Source organism: Solanum tuberosum, unplaced genomic scaffold (assembly GCF_000226075.1).
Source record: "Solanum tuberosum cultivar DM 1-3 516 R44 unplaced genomic scaffold, SolTub_3.0 scf00018, whole genome shotgun sequence".
Classification (NCBI taxonomy): domain Eukaryota; kingdom Viridiplantae; phylum Streptophyta; class Magnoliopsida; order Solanales; family Solanaceae; genus Solanum; species Solanum tuberosum.
In genome coordinates this window covers 755,607-772,479 of record NW_006238944.1, presented here as the reverse complement: position 1 = coordinate 772,479, position 16,873 = coordinate 755,607, and positions in this window count along the sequence as shown.

The window sequence follows — 16,873 nt, the reverse complement described above, 5'->3', positions numbered from 1 at the left end:
CAATCATCTACTTCAAACTCTAACTCATTTCTCCTAACATAAGTCTAGGATTTCTGACGACTCTGCGCCGTTTTCAACCTCTCTTGAATCACTTTCACCTTCTCCATAGCTTGATGAACTAAATTTGGTCCTTTCAACCTTGCTTCACCAACTTCAAAACCATCCAATATGAGATCTGCATCTTCTCCCATAAAGAGATTCATAAAGAGCCATTTGGATGCTAGAGTGGTAACTATTGTTGTAAGCAAACTCAATAAGAGGTAGGTGATCATCCTAATTACCCTTGGAATCAATCACATAATCTACCTTGATACCTCAATACGTCATCTCCCCCTTGTTCAAAAGCCAATACTTTTTGCTTATGAACATTTACCTTGAATTCAAGAAAAATTGGGTCTTGGTCTACTGCTTCTCTTTTACTTCTAACACTAATGATGATTCAGCCCCATTCATCACCACTACTCCTCCTTCTGTGGAAACCATTAGTCGAACTTCTAAGCGTGCAAGTCTATGCACGTCTCTCGATAACTCTCTTTTCTTCATCAACATGGGGGTACTACCCATAGACAACCTGCTTAAAGCATCAACAACAACATTAGCCTTACCTGGGTGGTAAAGAATACTCATGTCATAATCCTTGAGTAATTCTAACCACCTCCTTTGTCTGAGATTAAGCTCTTTCTGAGTAAACACATACTGAAGACTCTTGTGATCAGTGAATACATCAACACGAACACCATACAAATAATGACGTCATATCTGCAAAGCAAATACTACAACAGCCAATTCTAAGTCATGAGTTGGGTAGTTCTTCTCATGAACTTTCAACTGTCTGGATACATAAGCTATAACTTTTCCATTCTGCATTAACACACAACCCAAACCAACTCTAGATGCATCAGAATACACCACAAAACCTTGAGTACCTTCTGGTAAGGTCAAAACTGGGGCAGTACAGTCAACCTCTTTTTCAATTCCTGAAAGCTTCTCTCACAAGCTTCAGACCATTGAAACTTCACTGTTTTCTGAGTTTACTTGGTCAAAGGAGACGAAATAGACGAGAATCCCTCTACAAACCATCTATAATAACCAGCCAAACCCAAGAAACTCCTAATATCAGTTAGAGATGTGGGTCTAGGCCAATTCTGCACTGCCTCAATTTTTCTAAGTATGAACTTTAATTACCTCTCTAGACACAATGTTGCCTAAGAATGCCACAGACTCAAGCCAAAACATACTTGGCATACAACTCTCTATCTTTTAGAGTCTGAAGAACTATTCTGAGATGGCTAGCATGATATTCCTGATTCCTCGAATAGATTAGTATGTCATCAATGAATACGATAACAAATATATCTAAATAAGGCTTGAAAACTTCTATTCATAAGGTCCATGAACGCTGCAGGTGCATTGGTCAAACCAAAGAACATGACACCAAACTCATAATGACCATAACGGGTCCTGAATACTGTCTTGGGAATATCAAATTCCCTTACTTTCAACTGATGGTACCCAGATCTGAGGTATATCTTAGAAAAACAAGAAGCACCCTGAAATTGATCGAAAAGATCATCAATTCTCGGAAGAGGATACTTGTTCTTGATGGTAATCTTGTTCAACTGACGGTTATCTATACACATCCTAAGGGAACCATCTTTCTTTCTCACAAATGGGACCGGAGCTCCCCAAGTGAGATACTTGGTTGAATTAAACCTTTCTCTAAAAGATCTTTCAACTGCTCTTTAAGCTCTTTCATCTTCGCTAGTGCCATTCTATATGGCGAAAAAGATATAGGACGAGTATTTGGAAGAACATCTGTACCGAAGTCTATTTCTCTCTTTGGAGGGACTTCGGGTAGATCATCTGGAAAGACTTCTGGAAACTCTTTTACTACTGGAACTGACTGAATATGAGGTATCTCAACACTAGAGTCATTAGCTCGGACTAAGTGATATACACAACCCTTGGAAACTAACTTTCTCGCCTTAAGGTACGAAATAAAATGACCCTTAGGCACTGTTGAACTGCTCTTCAACTCTATAACTAGTACACTGGAAACTGGAACTTGACTACTCGAGTTCTACAATCTATTGATGCATAACATGCATGAAGCCAGTTCATACCTAGAATGACATAAAAAATCTACCATGTCTAACTCAACTAAATCAACCATGGTACTCTTGTGATTGACAAAAATGGAACAATCACGATAGACTCTTTCTGCTAGAATAGACTCACCATCAGGTGTAGAAACACTGAAGGGCACAAGAAGTTGCTTAGGAAGAACATCAAAATTGAAGACTTGGATCATACCAATGACAACATCTGGCGAATCCTCTTGCTCTCGGCGACTAGCGATAGCTTAAAAACAGTTTCCTTCTCTGCCTTCCCTTGAAGTAGCTCATCTAGATGTAGCCCTATCTGGTGGAGCAACTGAAGAAGACTGGGCTCTATTACCCCCATTACCATCACTCTGTCTGCTCTTAGGACACTCTCTCATAAAATGACAGTTCTGGCCACACTTGAAAGCAACTAGTGGAGTCATCACGACACATCCCTGAGTAGCTCCTACCACACTTAGCACATGCAGGAGTCTTAGTACCCCACTGTGCCTTACTACCTTGCGAATGCGCAGGTTTAGCCCTAAAGTTCTGAGAATTCTGATTATTATACTCACATTTGTTTCTTTGTGCAGGTGCACTAGCAGATGATGGAGCAGGTCCTTTCTGCTTTGTTGGAAAGAAAACCGGTTCGCATTACTCTTTTGCTGCCCGAATTCATTTCCTGATGTCTTAGCCCTCTTATTCTCAAACTTTTTTCTATCCTTCAGCTGGTTCTTCTCAATTTGCTGCACATGGATCATCAGCCTTGCTATGCCCATGCAACCTATTAGTATGGCTGCCTTACTTTCCTTACTTGACAGACGAGTCAACCCAACTATGAATAAACTCATCTTGCTCCTCATGTCAGCAACCATATCTTCGTTTCTCTTAGCTCACGAGGGAAGAAATGCCTCATGAAGGCAATCTCGACCATGGGCCAACTCAAAATATGTTACGCGTAAGCACGAGTTAGAAAGAGACTTTTATAGAGATACACTCTATCACACAAAGTAAGTATGAAAGAAGTGAATGAGTTTCCTAAATGTTGCAGCCTCCTAATTATAGATGTGGCGCGCTTCACACCGATAACTAGGACTCTACAGACACAGATTCATAGACTCCCTAGGACTCTTGTACTTTGTGCTCTCCTACCAAGTTTGTCACGAATCGAGCCTACACCCTGGACGGGACTGGCACTCGAGAACTATTATTGGCCCCAAGTGAACCCTTGGTCTGGCTTACATACTCAGTGGAAGACTTTAAGCATTAAGAAAAGAACTCAAATGCAAGATAACTCAACTGTCTCAAACTTAACTCATAATGTTTTAGAAATAAACATTTACTTAGCCAAAGCGGAAACTCAAATCTGAACATAAGCCAATAACAAGATAATGACAAATGAACTAACTGACTATCTATGAAGCCTCTAAAATTGAGATGGATGTCGGGACAATCCCCACGACATCCTAATACACTAAAATATTGAAAGAAATAAAAATGATCCTCCGGAAAGCTAGGAGGCTCACCAACTAACTCTGAGTGCTCAACCTGATCAACGAGGCACTGGATGCTAATCCTGGTTACCTGCGTCTGCATAATAAAATGATGCAGGACAACTAGCATCAGTACATTGAATGTATGGGTATGCAAGTTGGAATGCTAAACATAACATAGGCTTGAAAAGAATCTGAAGAAACAAACCTGGTCTCAATTGAACTGAACTGATTTCAATATAAAGAAGTGTAAATAAATGCAGTATAAAGAAAAGCTTTAAAAACATGGTTTTCAATTCTGTGTATTTAGAAATACAATAATAACTCTATATGTATGCAAAGATACAATATGAACTATGTTTGTATATGAAAATACAAATGCAGTATAAAGAAAAGCTTTAAAAACATGGTTTTCAATTCTGTGTATTTAGAAATACAATAATAACTCTATATGTATGCAAAGATACAATATGAACTATGTTTGTATATGAAAATCAAATATTTCTGATGTATATAAAATGCAAAATACTGTTGTGGGAGTTTCCCTAACCGACAACCATCACTTAAGAGCTATCGTGATGATACAACGTTTTGCCTCACGCTTCCAGGGCGGTCCTATACCTTGCCATGAGTATAGAACATGAAATACTAAGTGGAGCCACTAGTCTATGCTAAAAAGCACTAAGGAATCATCTAAAAAGTATGACCCTTTTCTATCCATGGTGGCTACATGGTTTATGAGGGCTGTGAGTTGTCTGAACTCTCTCCCATATTGGTGCTCAATACTACTTCCAAAATATGATACTAGCTCTTATGTTTTAAAAACATACTTATTTCTGTGATTTGAGATAATTGCTCAAAAACATAGCTCAAAGGCTATCTTGGAAATCTCAGTTTCCTCTCATGCTTTATTGTTAAAACATTTACTCTTTAATTGAAAACTAGCCCAAAGGCTCTTTACTGAAAAACTAGCTCAAAGGCTCTTTACTGAAAAACTAGCTTAAAGGCTCTTTGGAAATCAAGGTTTCCTTTTCTTGTTTAAATGTGAAAATATTTTAAAGCCTATGGGAATACATAGTACCGATATACTTTTGAAGAAATGAACTTCAATCTTTACTCTTCACTCTTTACTCAACTTGAACTCAAGTCTTAAAACAAAGTTAAAACGTTTGTAAAAGACTTTTGAAAAACTCTATGAACTTCTCTTGACTTAACTCTTAACTTCTCTTAACTTGACTCTTAACTTCTCTTGAATTGACTCTTAACTTTCCTTGAATTGAATTATGGATTCAAGGATTTTGATTTGTGATAGGAAAGATCTCATGATGTTTAGGAGTGTTTTTAGATAGTTAAACGCAAGAAAAGATCAAGAAATCAATGTCTGAAAGCTGGTCCGCGACGCGGAGATGTATATAAATATTTTGTCGTGAATTAAATTTTGAGGTAGAGAGATCTGTGACCTCTCCGCGACGCAAAGAAGATTTTCCAATCCTGAGGAACAGGTCCGCGACGCGGAGCTGGTACCCAGACTTGCCCGACTTGTTCCTTCTTCATTTTCTGACCCCAATTCGCCTAAATTCGGTTCTTTTTCTCAATTTACCTTTAGATTCAGATACCCAATATGTATACATAGGAATCTAACTCAAAATAACTCTAACAATCGACCTTAAACTCTCAAGAACTCCTCAATCTCATCCCAAATTAAAGAACGAAAGCAATTCAAGAATGCAACTCAAGAACATCAAAGTCTCAATCTTTTAGGACGAAAATCATACTGAAATAAACATGTTTGGCACATGGGTGAACAAACCCAACGCTGTGTGAACTCACATACCTCGTAGGGATCACCCCTTGACGAAATCCACAAGCGATTTGTGAAGATTTTGACGATTCTTGCTTCCTTTCCTCCTTTGTCCTCTTCTTTTCTCTTTTCTCAAAACCCTAACTCTTTTTCCAAAAGCGTAAACTGACTAAGATAAGTTTAGACCCCAATTAATTACCCAAAAATGAAATTAAATAATTGGGTAAGGAAAAGACCAAAACACCCTTTAAAAATCCGGATCTCTTATTCGAACAACCCAACTTCCAATGGGCTTATCTCACGCATACAAACTCGGAATCGTGCAAACTCGGTGGCGTTGGAAAGGTTATTCCAAGATATTTCCTACGATATCTGAAACCACACATAAATCATCCTGAGCTAGAATTTATATTCGTTTGAAATTGACCAAAAACTCAACTTTAACACACCTAACAAATTTCCAGATTTTAATATTCTTTCCAAAAATGACTATTTCCAATTTTAAACTTCTTTCTAGTTACGGTATGTTACAGGAATAGAGGGATATAACGTGGAATATAAGTAGCATGATCTTTTCTTGCATGCCACTTGAGTTGATTTGTGTCTAGGATAGGGATATACCTAGGTGCCTTCCTTGGCTCAAATACGGGAAGACAATTTAATGCTTCATAGTTGGTTTAGTCTATCCCTGCTCAACGATGTAGTTAGGCTGTCAATTGTGGTAGACGATTAGAGGTCGAAAGATCATGACTATATTATCAACCTCGTGAATCAACAACTAGATAATCAAATAAGTTGATGGAATTGATGCTAAACATGATTGTTAGTTAAATCATAATCCTAGATCGATTCATTCATTGATTGTGTAAACATCTATCTTTTCTTAGTTAATTGCTTTTTAGTTATTTTATCTTTATTTTTACTTTAGTTAATATATATTCATCTTTTGAAATCCTCCCTTAAATAAATAATTAGAATTAATATAATTGAGTAAGAATAATTAATCGACAAGTCCTTTGGGTTCGATAATCCGGTTCTTTTAAGAGCCACTATATTACTTGCGCGACCACGTATACTTGCGTGTGCAATTGGAAGCAATAGAACCCAAACCTTTTTAGAAAGACTTCCAGAATTGTGTGGTGAATTGCGCACCTCTATCCAAAATGATGGACACTGGAACTCCACGAAGTCTGACTAGCTCTTGAATATACAATCTGGCATAGTCTTCTACTGAATGGGTAGTCTTTACCGGCAAAAAGTGGGTTGATTTAGTCATAAAATCCATATTGATAATCTCCCACTTCTATTCAGAATCTCTATATTCTGCGCCATACCACCGAGCCTTTGGTGCTCAACCTTAACTTGCTGACAATTCAGGCACTTAGCAACGAACTCTGCAATACACTTCTTCATGCTACTCCATCAATAGACTTCTCTCAAGTCGTGATACATATTTATGGAACCTGGATAGAATATTTGGAGTTATAAGCTTCCTCACTAATCCTCTCTTAAAGTTCATCCACTTTTAGTACACACAACCTACCTTCATACCTCAATACACTATCTCCCCTTTGTTCAAAAGCCATCACTTTCTGCTTATGAACATTTGCCTTCAATTCAAGCAAAATAGGGTCTTGGTCTTGTTTCTCTTTCACTTCTGACACTAATGATGATTCAACCTCATTCATCACCACTACTCCACCTTCATTGGAATCCAACAACCGGACTCCCAATCGTGCAAGTCTGTGCACCTCTTTTGCTAACTCTCTCTTGTCTTCCTCAACATGGGCGGTACAACCCATAGATAACCTATCCAAGGAATCAACAATAACATTAGCCTTTCCTGGGTGATATAGAATACTCATGTCGTAATCCTTGAGTAACTCTAACCACCTCCTCTGTCTGAGATTAAGCTCCTTCTGACTGAATACATATTGAAGACTCTTGTTATCGGTGAACACATCTACATGCACACCATAAATATAGCGACACCATATTTTCAAAGCAAACACTACAACAGCTAACTCTAGATTATGGGTTGGGTAATTCTTCTCGTGAACCTTAAGTTGTCTGGAGGCATAAGCTATAATCTTGCCATTTTGCATCAATACACAACCCAGTTCAACTATACACGCATCACAGTACACCATAAAGCCTTGTGTACCCTCCGGTAAGGTCAACACTGGGTAGTAGTCAACCTAGTTTTCAATTACTGAAAGCACTTTTCACAAGCTTCAGACCATTGAAACTTTGTTGTCTTCTAAGTCAACTTAGTCAACGGGGATGAAATAAATGAAAGCCCCTCGACAAACCTCCTATAATAACCAGCCTATCCCAAGAAACTCCTAATATCAATTGGATATGTGGGTCTAGAACATTTCTACACTGCCTCAATTTTCTGAGTGTCAACTCGAATCCCATCACCAGAAATAATGTGGACCAAGAATGCCATTGACTCAAGCCAAAACTCACACTTAGAGAATTTAGCATTCAACTCTCTATCCTTGAGAGTTTGGAGAACTACTATGAGATGATTAGCATGATCCTCCTCATTCCTCGAATAAATTAGAATGTCATCGATAAACACGATAACAAACATGTCAAGATAAGGCTTAAATACTCTGTTCATAAGGTCCATGAACGTTGTAGGAGCATTAGTCAAACCAAAACACATGACTAGAAACTCATAATGACCATAGCGGGTCCTGAATGATGTCTTAGGGATATCACTTTCTCTTACTCTCAACTGATGATAGCCTGATCTGAGGTCTATCTTAGAAAAACAAGTGGCACCCTGAAGTTGATCGAAGAGATCATCAATTCTCGGAAGGGGATACTTATTCTTTATGGTAAACTTGTTCAACTGGCGGTAATCAATACATATCCTAAGAAAACAATCTTTCTTCCTCACAAATAAGACCGGAGCGCCCCAAGTTGAGACACTTGGTCGAATAAAGCCCTTATCAAAGAGATCTTTCAACTGTTTTTTTAACTCTTTCAACTCAGCTGGAGCTATTCTATACAGAGGAATAGAGATAGGATGAGTATCAGGAAGAATATCTATATCGAAGTCTATTTCTCAAGGGACTCCGGGAAGATCATTTGGAAAGACCTCTGGAAACTTACTCACAACTAGAACTGACTGAATAGGTGGTGTCTCAACACTAGAGTCATTAAATCCGACTAAGTGATAGACACACCCCTTGGAAACTAACTTTCTCGCCTTAAGGTATGAAATAAAACAACCCTTAGGCATTGCTACACTACTCCTCCACTCAATAACTAGCTCATTAGGAAATTGGGACTTAACTACTCGAGTTCTACAATCAATTGAGGCATAACAAGCATGAAGCCAGTCCATACCTAGAATAACATTAAAATCTACCATGTCTAACTCGACTAAGTCAGCCATGGTGTCCTTTTGATTGACAGAAATAGTAAAATCACGATAAACTCGCTCAGCTAGAATAGACTCACCAAGGGGTGTGGAAACACTAAAAGGATCAAAAAGTTGTTCAGGAAGAATATCAAAATTCATAGCAATATAAGGAGTCACAAAAGATAGACTCGCTCCTGCATCTAGCAAAGCATATACATCAAAAGTAAAGAATTTGATCATACCTGTGACAACATATGATGAATTCTCTTGCTCTTGGAAACTGGTGATAGCATATAAACGGTTTGCTCCTCCGACTGCCCCTGAAGTAGCTCCTCTAGGTACAATTCTATCTGGTGGAGCTGCTGAAGAAGATTGGGCACTATTGCCCCCATTACCACCACTTTGCATGTTCTTAGGGCACTCTCTCATGAAGTGACCATTCTGACCACACTTGAAGCAACCAGTGGAACCATCATGACACGTTCCTGACTGGTTCCTTCCACACTTAGCATATGCAGGAGTCTCATTACCTCCTTGTGCCACACTACCTTGAGACTGTGCAGGTCTAGCTCTAAAATTCTGCGAGCTCTGATTCTTGAATTCACCCTTGTTCCTTGGTGCAGGTGCACTAGCAGATGATGGAGCAGGTCCATTTTGCTTGTGTTGAAATGATGACCAGTTTGCATAACTCTTCTGCTTCCCAGAATGTCTTAGCCTTCTTGTATTTTAACTCCTTCCTATCTCGCAACTTATCTTCCTCAACCTGCTGCACATAGATTATCATCCTTGCTATGTCAATATCCCCTATCAACATCGTAGTCTTACCCTCTTTGCTCGATAGACGAGGCAACCCAGATACAAATAAGCTCATCCTACTCCTCATATCAACAACCATCTCTGGAGCATAGCAGAACAGTTGGGTGAACTTGAGGTAGTACTCATGCACACTCATGGATTTCTGCTTAAGACTGAGGAATTCTCTTACCTTTTCGTCTCTTAGTTCACAGGGAAATAAACTCCCCACGAAGGCACGTTCGAACACAGCCCAGCTTACAATCGGTGCTCCTACAGCTCTATTCTTCTTCCATTGGTCAAACCAGATTCTAGCGACACCCTTCAATTAGTATGCAACTAGTTCCACTCGCTCAGCATCAGCAACATGCATCACCTCAAAAACCTTATGTAGCTCTTCCACAAAGTTTTCTGGATTCTCAGTGACACTTGAACCAATGAAGTCTGGAGGATTCATCCTTAAGAAATCACGGATTTTGGATATATCAGCAATATCATGTCTATCCCCTCTCTGCTAACCAGCTTGGTTGTCCACCACGTGACTCAACATCCAAATAGCATCCCAGAACTCAGCATTAGTGACCTCTCCTTAGGGTTGCACTTCTGGTGCATTAGGTACCCCTTGATCCTGAGATTCAACATTCTTCCTAGCGGGATGACCTCGAACAACTCTTCATTGAGGCATGATATGAAAGATACGCGCAAGCATGGATTAGAAAGAAACTTCTATAGAGTTAAACTCTGTCACACGAAAAGAGTGAAAGGAGTGAGATAGTTCCTAAATGTTGCAGCCTCCTAATTATAGATGTGGCTCCCTCCACATCGACAACTAGGACTCTATGGACACGGCTTCATAGATACCCAAGGACTCTTGAACTTTATGCTCTGATACCAAGTTTGTCACCCCCCGAGCCTACACCCTGGACGCGACTGGCACTCAAGAACCATTGTTTGCCCCAAGCGAACCCTTGGCCTGACTTAACTCTTAGCGGAAAACTTACTCGACAATAAAAGAGCCTCAAAAGCAAACTTTACTCAAGTCTTTAAAACAAATAACTCATAATGTTTAAAAATATTCACTGGCCAAAAGAGCCAACTCAAGTCTAGAACGATTAACTTTTGAAATGAATGAGATTCATGAACTACTACTGTCTATCTATCTATGAAGCCTCTAATACTATGAGGGATGTCGAGACAAGACCCCGATCATCCTAACAAAATTGAAATAACATGACATAATAGAAATACTAAGGGATCCTCTGAAAGCAATGAGGCTCACCAAACAACTCTGGAACTACGAATGGTATCAACGAATCACCTGTTGATGACCCTGATCTCCTGTATCTGTATCATGAAACGATGCAGGCCAACTGGCATCAGTGCATTAAATATACAAACATGAAAGGGGAAAACTGAACATAACATCAAAGCTTGAACTTTGGAAAGAAGGAAACATACTTACCTCGACTCTACTCAACTCAACCTCGAATCATGGATACTCAACTCAATGCAGTATAAAAACAACAATAAAGATGCAGTTTATATAAAACATTTAAACAGTAGATAACAACTCAATGTATTCAAAAATACATTAATAACTCAGTTTGTATATAAAAATACAAAATAACTCTGTTTTTATGTAAAAATACAAAATAAATCTGTTTGAGAGATTCTCAAACCGACAACCATCACTATGAGCTATGCGATGATACATTATCATTGCCCACGCTTCCAGAACTGTCCTATACTTTTCTGGGGTATAGGACTACTCACTCAGTGGATCCAATAAGCTATACTTAAAAAGCAATAAGGAATCATCTAAAAAGTATGACTCTTTCTACACATGTTGGCTGCATCGTTTATGGGGGTTGTGAGTTGTTTGAACTCTCCACAATATCGGTGCTTCATGCTTATCGTGACCAACAACACTATCCTACGGTATGAGTGTCTATGATCGTCGATAATATAGTAACCCATCCAAGGGTTGGGGTCGTGTCCGAAAGGAGCGGTTTTTAGAATTGATAGAAAAATTGAATTTACGTTCTAACTAGTCGTAGCTAAAGATATTAACGAACAAAAACATAGTAAATAAAAAGGAGGTGACACGAAAGTGTCAAATATCAAATGGGGGTTTTGTAAAAAGTGATAAAACAGCAAAATAAACATGAAAATCAAGTATAGGGAAAGGTTCTTAGGATGTGACCACAATACAAGTTGAGATAAATTGTTGGGTGCATGCTTTCAATAGGAAATTTGCAAGACAATAGTGACTAGGCTAAGCTTTAAATGGAAATAAGTTCCCTCTCGAAAAACATACCCCGTTTCAAATGCGCTCCTCTCGGACACCAATTTGCCGCATAAGGACCAGCCTGCGCCTTACCCCACTCACTCTCTCAATCTGAGTGTTAGGATATGGGACCAGGGCGCACCTTCTCAGGTTGAACCTCATGTCGACCCACTCCTTAGGCCATCAGTCTAGTTGTCTTGGCTTCGCGACCTCCCTCTCGGGCAAGCAAAAAATACATAGGTGGTTTTGTATTTGTAATTACAAACCCATTAAATTAAACCACAATCACTAGGTGAAATCACCATTAAAATACATCTAACCTATCAGCAAGCAAGACCCAACAAGAATATCAACCCATATTTGCTAAATCACACCCCAAGAATGGGGGTTTTTAGCTAAAGTATGTTCTAAAGTGAAAATAATAATAATAATTGTTCCACACTCAATTGTCCCAAATATCTTCCTAAGACTACAATTCTAACTAGTATTTATAGTTTTCACAGATTGTGCTGCGGAGGATTTTTCGGCGACATTAGTCGAGATCGCTGATGAACTTGGTGATCCGCCTTTTGGTCAGCTCATCGCCTTCAGTGTCTTGCCTTTAGCATCCTCGCGTTCTGGATCATTAGGTAGTACAGTACTGCTTCGCGGAACTGATCGACGACTCGCCGACTTCTCCTTTCCTCGCCTTTTGATCCACTTCCTTCAAGGCTTCGCGTACTGGAACGAAGGGCGGTACATGTCGTTTCGGCAACTCGCCAAGTTAAACTCGGCGATCCGCAGGATTCCATTTCTTGTTCTTTTCAGCCCTATTTTCTCCATTTTGCGCCTAAGTGTCCATGCTTACACTAAAATTTCAAATACTTGAAACTTCAGCATTTTAATCAGGTATTGAGATAAAACAAGCATTCAAGGTCACTATTTCCATTAAAATAAAGCGCTAAATGAGTCCAATTTGTGGACTCATCAACACCCCCAACTTAAACTTTTGCTTGTCCTCAAGCAAACTCAAGTTCAGTCATTTAAAAAGGGTGCCGCAAACAATGCTACACAAGACTAAATCATGAATGCACACAACAAGAATCAATTTACTTATGCAAGGATCAATTGTGTACTCAAAGATTCAAATTGTGACACACCATCACCAAAGATTCTCATACTCGCAATACTTGCTACTTGTGCAAGTTCAAGCTCAACAAAAATATCTAAATTCCCTCACACAAAGAATGATTCCATATTCACACACATATATTAGTCAATTTAAGATAAGAAAACAGATACAACGCTCACACTAAAAAAGAGGAACACAATGCATGTTTTCACCCATAGGTTTACCCTTATTTTCCAATTGACTTTCGATCCAGCTTACTCAAGATCAAAAAGGTCTTCTAAGGCTTGTAACGGGGCTGAGTGCAAAGGTATGGTCATTTAGGATTAATGACTTTTTCCTCGTGAGTTGTGGCATTCTCAAGGCATCCTTCGGTTTTCCTTTAAGTCAATTCTTTTTCTAGTGCTTCTAAGTCACCCTTTTTTGTTTTATTTTCCTCCATGGATTGCTTGGAACCCGATTCCCTTCGTACTTTATTCCACATTCTTTGCAATACCATGGGTTAAAGGGGACTTTTCTCGCACTTCTTGACTTCTCATTTTCCCTTTCACCACACCCCCCAACTTAGGCTTTTGGCCTAAGTTGGCTATTAACTAAACCACAAATCAAGAGGATTATAGGTAGCGGATCAAATAAGGTCTAGGGTTTATCAAGGTTCTCCCAAAGAAAGGTAAGGCTCAAAGGTGTTCAAAAGAGTTTCACACACTCACAGGTAGGTCACAAAAAGAGGTATATGTCAAATTTGCTTAGACTCTTTAAAATTGTCTAAGATCATCTCAAGAGTACACCTTTCTAAATCAATCAGACTAACCGGGCAAATTCTAGGTTTATTCATGCATGGTTCAAAGTAAGCTAATCACACAAGGCATCAATATTTCAGTCAAACAAGACTAGACACGTTCGCTAGCGTGCAACAATCCTGACAAGAAAATCAATTCGATAAATGGCTAGTCACAATGAGATGCAAAGAGTGCACATATTGTCTATGTGACTTCATTTGGCCTCGTCGTACCCGTGCATTTATGTTTGTTCAATTGGGAGCCCTATTCAAGTCATCGGTATTGATCGAAACCGAGACATAATTTTTTTGCAAAAGAACAGCCACTTTCAACACAAGAGGTAGCGAATTTTTTTTCCAAAGGATCAAAAAATTATTTTGCAATTAAAACAACAGGAGTCATAAGCTCAAACATCCACAGAAAAGCAGTATTTAAAACATAACTTAAAGCAAACAACCCAAATATATACAGAACAAAACATGACTGTCAACACAAAAGGTGTGGCACTCACCCCACCACAAATAAAAAGCGTTTGTCCTCAAATGAAAGTAATAAATATCCAAAAGGTCAGATAAAGAAAAACAGAAAGGGAGGTAAAGAGGGGATCCTGTTTAAGCAATCGCTCCATCTGTCTGGGCATCAGTGCCCGGTGCATCTTTCTAAAGTAAAACAATGGTCCCTGGAGCATTGTCATTTTGGCTCCTACTGTTTGCCTTTGCCTTAGCCTCTGCAGCAAGATTTGCTGCAATCATCTGATCTATCTCCTAAGCTGCTCTGAAGGCATGCATTGCATTAACTAAGCTCCGATCACATCGGTGGACATTAAGATCGAAAGGAATTCATCTCTTTTTCCTAGCTTCCTTGGTGTACTTTCTTTGCCTGGCCATCTCGGCTCTCTTTCCTCGTTTCTAAATTCTCATGCTCTTACATGCCTGGGTGGGTCATCTCTCCCTGCAACTTTTGGTCTAGCCATTTCTGCAACCACTTCGAGGATAAGTTAAATAGTAATTCGAATAAGAGCAAAACTGGTGTTTCTATGTGCGTAAATTGATGTACCCATGATACAAAAGGGTTGGGCAAAAGGCGAACAGGGGCTCTTTCGGCGAGCCGTCGGGTGTGTTATGCGAACCAAACTGACCGCCGAGAGTTACAATTCAATCAGTACATAAAAATAGAAGAAAAGAATGAGATGCAACTGTTAGGAGAATTGCTGAACAATTCAGCGACGTTTGCTCATTTCGCCGATCAGCTCATTTTGTCCATTATCAACCCCGCCTTTCAATTTTCACCCAACAACCCCAGTTAATGTAACCACGCATATATAACTCAATTTCAGTGAAAACACATAGAAACTTCTATTCCCACCATGTAACAATTTAACTCAAAGCATAGTTTAAGTGGAAATTCCTCGAATCATACAACAGATACCACTTCACAATCGAAAATATCTGTAACTTCAGTGACTCAGAGACTCAGCAGAGGCTTTTAACACTTTCATCATTATGTAAATGAGTACAATTATAATATTTTTAACACGCGATGTTCAGACTGCTAACCTTTGATGTTGAATAGTTACTAATGAAATGCTAGGCAGCAATGCAATCCAAAATCCGCGCACAAATCAATGAGCCACAATATTCCAGTAGTGCAATAAATATAAAATAGAGTGCAGGTGTGAATTTGGTAGATCAAAAAAGTGAGAGAAAATGAGTGACATGGGACTTTTAAACCTGTGGCTTGCGAAAACCGTCCAGTTCTTGCCTATTCGGCGATATAAATCTAGTTCGCCTAATTATTCGGCGACACACCAAATGTTTAATTAGTTCACCAAATGTCACAAGATCTGCAGCTCCTGTGAAGATTCCAATGGCGGTCTACAACGCACTCGCTGACATGGTCGGCGATGCGCCACAACTCTTTTCAAGACCACCGAGTTGCACAGGGTTTTGGCTGACAATGCTTTGTGTTCACAAATCTTTTCAGTGATCCGCCAACTGGAATTGTTGCTTGCCTCCATATCCTCTTTCAATCATCTCCCTCATTTTAACCTATACAAACAACACACCATTATTTTCTTAAGGTAAAACAAAGCAAGAAAGGGTTTTGGGTTGCCTCCTAAACAATGTCTTAGTTAACGTCGTGGCACGACGCAAGTCAACAGTTATTCTTCATCCTCGGATTCGCCCATGTTGTAATTAGGCGAATCCTCGGCGAATGGTGGATAGTGGCCTGATATCAAATGGCCGATTTGAGCATCCTGCAGCTGGATGGTCATGGAGTGAGAGGTTGATGCTTCATTTAGCATTGCGATATTTTCCTTCATCTCATTCAACATCTCCTCTTGTGCCTTCATTTTCTTTTGAATGAGTGAAAGAGCTTCATCTCCTTGCACGCCTCCCTGCTTTTTCCCATGACTACACTCACGTAGGGAGTGGTGCTTTTCTTTACCCATGGTTTGTACTTCCAATTCTGTGACTCAGTTGGATAGATCATCCAACTGGGTAATTAGTGCCTCCCACTCCTGCTTCTTTTTGGCTTTTTTGCTGGTTGCTACCATGCCATCAAGGAGTTTTTCAACGACTTCATAGTGCTGGTATAGCATGCCCCCCTCGCAAATCTGATCGGCTATGCTTCTATTCTCGGGTCCAAGACCCCTATAGAAGCACTCCATTAGTGCCTTATCCGTCATCCTATGAGATGGGCATGGTTGCAGCAGTGCTTGAAACTTCAGCTACATGTCCTGAATTGTTTCATCCCCTACCTGTTTAAATGTTAAGAGGTTGTCCCTGAGGTTCAATAGTTTCAGCAGAGGATGATTCGTGTGGTATCCATAATGATCATCCATCATTTGTTTCCTGCTGTGATGTTCAAACAAGCAAAGCAAAACTACAACTAAGATTAGTAAAGCTAAAACTACGGAAAACATAAATTCTTGCCAATGATCCTTGGGATTACATACAATCAAAAACTCAAAGGAAACAAAACTAAGAGTAAAGTTAATAATCTACGATTAATAAGACAGAAATTCTAGTGAACTAAAAATTCTCAAATAACACCACTACCCGGCAGCAGCGCCATTTTGATGATTATCGTGACCTACGACACTATCCTATGGTATGAGTGTCTACGATC